The sequence below is a fragment of the Nicotiana tomentosiformis genome, chromosome 7 (assembly GCF_000390325.3).
Source record: "Nicotiana tomentosiformis chromosome 7, ASM39032v3, whole genome shotgun sequence".
Lineage (NCBI taxonomy): Eukaryota > Viridiplantae > Streptophyta > Magnoliopsida > Solanales > Solanaceae > Nicotiana > Nicotiana tomentosiformis.
This window is the reverse complement of record NC_090818.1, coordinates 21,573,539-21,582,580: the sequence shown is the minus strand read 5'-3', so window position 1 is coordinate 21,582,580 and position 9,042 is coordinate 21,573,539. Positions and strand designations below refer to the sequence as shown.

Below are 9,042 nucleotides of genomic sequence, written 5' to 3'. Positions count from 1 at the left end.
ATTTTATTCCAGTTCGTACTAATTATTCTTTGGAGCGGTTGGCTGAGATTTATATCCGCGAGATTGTTCGCCTGCACGGTGTGCCAGTGTCCATCATTTTAGATCAGGGAACGCAGTTTACATCACAATTTTGGAGAGAAGTGCAGCAAGAATTGGGCACACAGGTTTAGTTGAGTACAACATTTCACTCTTAGACAGACGGACAGTCCAAGCGCACTATTCAGATATTGGAGGATATGCTACGCGCTTGTGCCATTGATTTTGGAGGTTCTTGGGATAAATGTTTGCCATTTGTGGAGTTTGCTTATAATAACAGCTACCAGTCGAGTATACAGATGGCTCCGTATAAGGCATTATATGAGAGACGGTGTCGATATCTGATTGGTTGGTTTGATCCAGGTGAGGCTAGGCTATTGGGTACTGACTTGGTTCAGGATGCTTTGGAGAAGGTTAAAGTGATTCAGGAGAGGCTTCGCACGGCGCAGTCTAGACAAAAGAGTTATGCCGACAGGAAGGTCCGTGATGTTGCTTACATGGTTAGGGAGAAGGTTCTGCTCAAAATTTCACAAATGAAGGGTGTATTGAGGTTCGGGAAGAAGGGCAAGTTGAGCCCTCGGTATATTGGGCCTTTTGAGATACTTAAGAAAATTGGAGATGTGGCTTATGAACTTGCTTTGCCACCTAGTATATCAGGTGTTCATCTAGTGTTCCATGTATCCATGCTCCGAAAGTATGTCGGGGATCCATCTCATATTCTGGATTTCAGTACAGTGCAACTGGACGGTAATTTGACTTATGATGTAGAGCTGGTAACTATTTTAGACCGGCAGGTTCGAAAACTGAGGTCGAAGAACATTGCATCAGTGAAGGTGCAGTGGAGAGGCCAGCCAGTCGGAGAAACTACTTGGGAGATTGAGCAGGAGATGCGGAGTAAATACCCACACTTATTTGAGACTCCAGGTATTACTCTAAACCCGTTCGAGGACGAACGTTTATTTAAGAGAGGAAGAAACCCTGTTTTTCCATTTACTGCCCAATTTATTCTTTATATTTTTTACGTGACTTATCGAGGGTAATTGGTTCGGGTCCGGTGAGGTTTTTGAATGATTTAGAACATGTAGTTTCAAGATTTCAAAATTTAGTTGAAAAGGTTGACCAGATATTGACGTATGTGTAGTGACCTAGAGAATTTTTGCTGAGGAAATTAAAGTTTTATGGTGTTGAGGTAAATCAATTAGTACAAAGGTTGTAGAAATTTCTCGCGGCGAGCTTGCTCACCGCGGCTCGGACTTTTTAGGTTGAACAATGCACCGAGAAGTAAAAAAAACTTTTTGGCGGAAAAATGTGTTTCTGCGGTCCATTATGCGACCGCATAATCACTCTGAGGGCCGCATAATGGCCGTAGAAGTGAGGCAAAAGAGGGCCAGTTTGGATGAAATCTGCGGTCGACTATGCGACCGCATAACTGTTCTGCGGTCACTATGCGACCACATAATAGGTATGCGGGCCGCATAGTGACCGCATACACAGACAAATGTTTGCCAGTATTGGACACCGATTATGCGACCGTAGAACCTGTTTCGGAGCTTCATTTTTTTTTTGGTTTTATAAACCCGACCCCATTCTTATAAAACACTATTGGGGGTCATTTTGAAGGGTTTTATCTAATATTTTAGAGAGAGGTGAGAGCATTTTAGAGATAGAAAGTGAAGACTTAGTCATTTATCCATCAATTCTTGTTCAAGTTTTGAAGATTTCACAAGGATCTTGCTAGGGCTTCAAAGAGGTAAGAATTTCTTTCCTCAATTCTTCAATTTCGGGTTTGGAGTAAAGATGGGTGATTAATAGTATGATTCTTGGGTGTAAGAGTATTATGTATACCTACCAATAAGGTTGTGGAAAGATTGTTAAGTTCAAATGGGTAAATATTGTGTTAAAAATAGTAGAAATCTTCATAGACTTTAATTAAAGATTTGAGGGTCGAGTTGATGTCGGATTTTGGTGAAATTTGTATGGATGGACTCGTGGTTGGATGGGCATTCATATTCTGTAACTTTTGTCGGGTTTCGAGACGTGGGTCCCACGGGCGATGTTTGCGTTAATTTCGGATTTTATTGGAAAATTAGTATTTTCTTATGGAATTAATTATAATAATTTGTATTGACTAAAAAGAATTAATTGTGGCTAGATACGAGGCTTTTAGAGACTAATTCTCGTGGCAAGGGCATAGTAGAATAAAAAATTACACGGGTTGAGATAAGTAACAGTTTTAAATCTGGTCCTGAGGGTATGAAACCCCAGATTTTTGTATCATGTGATTACTTTGGAGGTGACGCACATGCTAGGTGACGGGCATGTAGGCGTGCACCGAGGGGATTGTGACTTGGTCTGTCTCGTGAGACTGTAAAGTTGAATAACTTGTTGTTAGTTATATGCTCTCTAGGTGTTGTGGAAATTTGACTTTAAGGCATGTTAGAAACCAGGTTTAGGCTATATGTTGGTACTACTGGGACCCACAGAGGTCCTGTACATGTTAAATTATCTGCTAAATTATTATTTGGTACTCAGTCACAGTTTACTTATTTATTTTATCTCAGTCTCTATTGTTCATTATTGATGTATCATATCATTGTTGTTTGGGTTGATTTCATGATTACTGAGAGCCCGAGAGATTGGAGAGATTTATGACTGAGTGAGGCCGAGGGCCTGATTGTGAGATATTGATATTATAGCATGTGAGTTGGTCGTGCAGCACGTGAGTTGGCCGTGCGGATCCAGATATTGATACTATAGCATGTGAGTTGTCCGCGCAGCACATGAGTTGGCCGTACAGATCTAGATATTGATACTATGGCACATGAGTTGTCCGTGCAGCACGTGAGTTGGCCGTGCAAATTATAGCGCTTGGGATGTAGGAGCCCCTCCGGAGTCTGTACACCCCCAGTAAGCGCGGGTACCCATTGAGTGTGAGTGCTGAGGGCTGGGAGCCCAGTGAGTGATTATTGTCCTGAGAGGCTGTACTTGCTTTTCATTTGTTGTTGCACTTAGTTGCTATCTGTCATTGTTGTGAAATTTTTTAAAAGATTTTATATCCGGGTTACCTGAACTTGAACTATATAATGATTTGGCTTAAACTTTTGGAATTGAAAGCATGCTTACTCTATGCTGGAATTACTGAAAATGAATTGTAACTGTGTAGCTCGTCATTATCTTCAGTTTCTTATTTATTATCGTTACTTGCGGAGTTGGTTGTACTCATACTACACCCTGCACTTCGTGTGCAGATCCAGGTGTTCCCGGGCATAACGGGTATTGATTCTCTCGCACAGTTGATTTTCCGAAGATTCAGAGGTAGCTGCCGTATTTTGCAGACCTTTTCTCCCCTTCCCTATCTCCTTGTTTATTGTATTTGGTCTTAGACTATTATAGACCATTTTCTTTTGACTTGTATCCATATTAGATGCTCATGTACTCAGTGACACCAGATTTTGGAGAGTGTTCGTATCAGTATTTGTGAGATTTTGTATCGTATTTAAATATTATATTTTTAAACTTAAGAAAAATTGTATTTTATTGAGATTATCAGCTTGCCTAGTATCGAGATAGGCGACATCACGACAGGTTGGGATTCTGGGTCGTGACACTCGTGCTTTGAGAAAATTAATTTAAGAATTTATTAAAAATGTCAACTATCACACTACACAAGCGAATCCGCGATCATAGCTAGGGATAAAATTAACTAAACTATTGGATATGGTATGAAATTATTAAATTAGTTGTATATCAAACATCACGCTACGCAAGCGAGTACATGTAGTTAAAGCGCGCCTACTAGTTGCCTAGCGTTTAAAATTAATTAGAAGGAAATTAGTTGATTTAATTAGCAGTGTTTTAAAAGGCGTTTACGGGGCGAGGCGCACCAAAAACACCCTGGGGCGATGGTGTATGGCGAAAGTCTCAAGAGGCGTACGCCCACCAATTCGGGGCGTACGCCCAGCAATTCCCGGCGTACGCCCGGGCGTTTGAGGCGCAGTTTTTTAGATTTTTTCAAATTAAAATAAAATTTGTTGAATAAGTCCTTCATATAATACCCAAATTCTCAAAATTCAGCTTAGTAATTACTCAAAAGTGTTAAAAATGAACTGAAATGTATTAAATTTATAAGTCAAGACCTTTTTTATTGATTGAAGCCCCAATTCATGGTCTTTCCCAATTCTTTATCTTGTCAGCTAGTCTGCTAATATCTCTCAAAAGCAACGAATATTCATTTTTCTTAACAAATACAAAGAAAACTCCATTCTCCTTCATAACAACAAGTTCAAAGTTCAAATTGCAGGTAAGTCATCCTTTTTGTTCCTCCGTGTAGAAAACTTTATTCTTTTCAACTCAAGTTACTTGAGCTTTTAAGTAGCGTATAATAGATTGTTTTGACTAGTTTTTTGTGGGGATGAAACACACACACACACACACACACACACACACACACACACATATATATATATATATATATATATATATATATATATATATATATATATATATATATTATCCTCATGGAATCATGTTTTCTTTATTTTTTATGTAATTTTATTGGTTTATAAATATTTACTGTAATTATATTATTTTATAAAATATTAAAAATTAAATACTTATGGGGCTTACGCCCCATGCCTTGGGGCTTACGCCCCGTGCCTCGGGGCTTAAGCATCGCTAAGGCATATGTAAAACACCTCGCCTTACACCCACGCTTTTTAAAATACTGTTATTAGTAACAAAAATCTGATTTTTATTATTATTTTCTCGCCTTATTGTTGGGAAAAATTACGCAAATAAATGTTGGACCAACTCTATCTATTTTAAAGAAATGAGTCAACTTCTTGTTAAAGGAGAAATGGGCAGCTTATGGATTATAGAGCTGTTGGGCTGCTGGGATTTATTATAAGAAAATGGGCCAGCTGAAACTATTGTTTAGCGGCTATTAACTTCCTATAGCTACCATATATATAATTACTTTCTATAGCTACTATTCGGTTGTTACGGTAGTGTATTCACATGTATTTGCGCTGCTGTATTCATGAATACAACAGCAAAAAGCGCCTAAAATCAGGGCAGTCCAGTGTACGCGCATATATTCACATGTATTTGCCATTTATTCATGAATACAACAGTAAAAAGCGCCTAAAATTAAGGTAGTCCAGCTGTACGCACATATATTCGCGTTGCTATATTCATGAATACAACAGTAAAAAGAGCCTAAAATCAGGGCAGTCCAGCTGTATGCGCATGTATTCACGTATATTCGCGCCATATATTCATGAATACAGCAACAAAAAAGGCCTAAAATTATGGCAGTCTAGTATACGCGCATGTATTCACATGTATTCGTATTGCTGTATTCATGAATACAGCTGTATACAAATGTATTCACATATATTCGCGCCATGTATTTATGAATATAATAATAGCAATCCCTTAAAAATAGGTATGTCCAGCTGTCTAAGAGAGAGGAAAAAATATAAATAGCGTATTGCATGCCTTATTTCATGCCTCAATGATAGTATATACCATAAAATACTTAGTTTGCTATAAAATATAAAAGGTAGCTATAGAAAATAATATTTTAAAATAATTTTGGTTTATAATAAATAGGGTGTATACCTTTGTTATAAGAGGTAAAATTTTCAAACTATTATAAGAAAATGGGCCAGCTATTTTAAGAAGAAAAGGAAAGGGCCAACGAGCTTAGTTGGCATAGGGCCTGGTGATACTATTTTAGAAATTTTACCTCCTATAGCAAAGGTATACACCTTATTTATTATAAACAAAAATTATTTTAAAATATTATTTTCTATAGCTACATTTTATATTTTATAGAAAAATAAGTAATTTATAGTATATACTACCATTAAGACATGAAATAAAGCATGAAATACGCTATTTATGTTTTTTCTCTCTCTTAGACAGCTGGACATACCTATTTTTAAGGGATTGTCGTTACTGTATTCATGAATACATGGCGTGAATACATGTGAATACATGCGCGTATAGCTGTATTCATGAATACAGCAGTGCGAATACATGTGAATGCATGTCTGTACAACTGGACTGCCCTGATTTTAGGCGCTTTTTACTGTTGTATTCATGAATACATGGGCGCAAATACATGTGAATACATGCGCATACAGCTGGGCTGCCCTGATTTTAGGCACTTTTTGATGCTGTATTCATGAATACAGTAGCGCGAATACATGTGAATACATGCGCGTACAACTGGACTGCCCTGATTTTAGGCACTTTTTACTGTTATATTCATGAATACATGGACGCGAATACATGTGAATACATACGCGTACAGCTGGGCTGCCCTGATTTTAGAAACTTTTTGATGCTGTATTCATGAATACAGCAACACGAATACATATGAATACACTACCATAACAACTGAATAGTCGCTATAGGAAGTAATTATGTATATGGTAGCTATAGAAAGTTAATAGCCACTAAACAATAGTGATTTCTGAACTACTATTTTTATTTAGCCAATTATTCAATTTGTTAGCTGGAGGTTAAAGGTCCACTTATCATCACCTACCATATTCTCTTTCGTTAATTTGGACAAAAATGATCCTTTCAACAGATTAATATTTTCTTAATTTAAACCCAAAAAATTAACACCACTTGTTAGGAAAAAATGTAGAAGGAACATTAAATATTCAAGCTATATTTCATAGTGAATAATTTAAACCAATAGATACTACAATGGACTATGCGAGAGGCTAATTATTATTCCCATAGCCTAAGGTAACGAAACTCTTTTCATCGCTAAAATCACCTTCTACTTCATCATTATCTCTTTTTGGCATACATCTTCAAGGCTAATATAACTAGACATGTTAATCTAAACATGCACAGAAGAAGAATAAAACATCATATTGGAGCTTTGTATTAAACTATACAGCGCTAATCTCATAAACCAAACGAAATTGATACTAACACATAAACTCTCTTCTTTATCTCTTAAAGATCAAGCTTAATACTTAGCTAATAACTCGTTAAGAATGCTTAAATATAAACTAAAAGGATTGGACATAAAATTAATATGAACATCATCAAGATAAGTCCTAGAAATGTAAAGGAGTAAAGTAATAGTGAGTCCTTAAAGGAGTAACATCTCCTCACATACATCATAATGAAACCTACACTCATTTGAAACAAAGAACAACCTAAACACCATTTAAACATGTCATTAACTAAAAGAAAAAGTTCAACTAATTCTTATATATGCTTGATACTTAAAAGAAAACGGATCATACACAAACATAAAACTTTTAAAGTGACGAATACACTAAAAGGATTTGAATAACTTCATTTCTATTCACTCTTGATCCAAAAATAGTACAACAGTTGAGGAAATTACCTGGATAGTATAAAGAAAATATTAACAAGGGAGGGACTAAATTTCAACAACAAAAAGCAGCAACAATCCAGCAGAAAATAAGTGGTAAAATAGCCCAGGAATCTAAAAAAAAAACGATTTTGAGAGATGTAAAACTCGAAACCAAGCTCTAAAGACTCGTCTATTTTTCTAATAATTTTACACTCGAAGAATCGCTCACGAAAGCTCACGATTTCAGCTTACTATTGGATGTTAAGCTGCTGATTTTCTTTCAAGTTTTTGTGTATTCCAACAGCTCTAAAAGATGTGTCTAAGTGTGATAGAGTGTGTGTGTAAAGTGAGGAAAGGGCAGCCCTTAAGTAGGCAAAGAAAGCCACTTTTTGGACAGATTTTGGTTCACCAAAAGTCTATCCAAAAAGGACTGACTTTGTGTGCTAAACATTATTCAAAGATTGCCCGAAAAGGTGAAAAGACAGCTTGAAAACCTGTTGTAGCAGAAGTATGAAGAAAAAATATATTTTCAGTCACCCTACTAGTAAAAAGGCAACCTATTACACACCCTATTTCATGATTACACCCATCTACCCTTAAGATTTTATCAACATCAGTACCAAACCACTTATTCAAAAACAAATAACTAGAAACCAATTAATTGATTGAACTATTAACCAACAAGGAGAACCAGAACTTCAAGATTGAAACCAAGCAAGAAACATGTATTAAACCATGAAATACTTAAAACTAATCCGCTTAAACCAGAACGGATATCAGAAACACTAACCTAAAATCAGAACTTAACGACATAAAGCAAAGCAAAAATACGTCAACAGTGATACAGACTAACATAATCAAACTTAGTAAAAAACAAAAAAATCAGAAATTAGATTAAGAGCTAACTGAAACGATCACTTAACAGAATTATAACAAAACTACAAATAAATGACTGGGAAACAGAAAATCAAAAAACTCGGAGGAAAGGATTAGGATTTGAGTTTATACCAAGCTCCGGGACATTCAACGTCTAATCGAGCAACGAGATTATGCCTGTCCAACCTTGAAACGCTCGTTTTATTTCGGCAGACACTAAATTTAATGAACCCGGCGTCGTACCAAAAGGAAACGGGTGTCTTTGGGTTGAATGTGTTTTAAAACAAAGGTCCATGTAAGTAGGTGGATGTGGTGAGGTCGGGAAATATGGTGAGTTAGTAGGGGCAGAAGGAAAAAAGGAAATAAAGAGGAAAAAAAGAGTGAGCATCGGCAGTGGTGGTGGCGAGAAGTGGTCGCCGGAATTCGAACAGGGTTTTGGGTGAAGACCAAAGGGAAAGGGTAGGTATCGTGGAGCCTCTATCCATTTATGTATGTGTTGTAAGGTGGTGGTAGACGGAGCTTCAAGAATTTGGGGAAAAAAATAGCGGCTAGGGTTTCCTAGATCTAAAATTCAGAGAGATTGAGGGAGAATTAAAGGTTTTAGGGTCGAGATTTAGAAAGAGGAAGTTGAGGGGATTGTATGGTGAATAGATGGGGTGGTTTGGATGACGGCCGACGCCGAAGGGCGATATCCAGCGGTGGAGCAGAGCGGCAGCGATGGACTCTTGAGGGATAGGGGAGTGAAAAGAGAGGAAGAAAAGAGGAAATAAGGGGAAAAT

General features: G+C 37.1%; 1 long non-coding RNA gene across 1 annotated transcript; it reads right to left on the bottom strand.

Annotated features, from left to right (window-relative positions):
• Positions 1-7,062: 7,062 nt before the first annotated feature.
• LOC104113901 (uncharacterized) lies at positions 7,063-9,042 on the bottom strand. The gene is made up of 2 exons (XR_690294.4): positions 8,396-9,042; positions 7,063-7,417 (listed from the first exon to the last, which is right to left on the bottom strand). It is a non-coding gene; the product is annotated as an uncharacterized lncRNA (long non-coding RNA).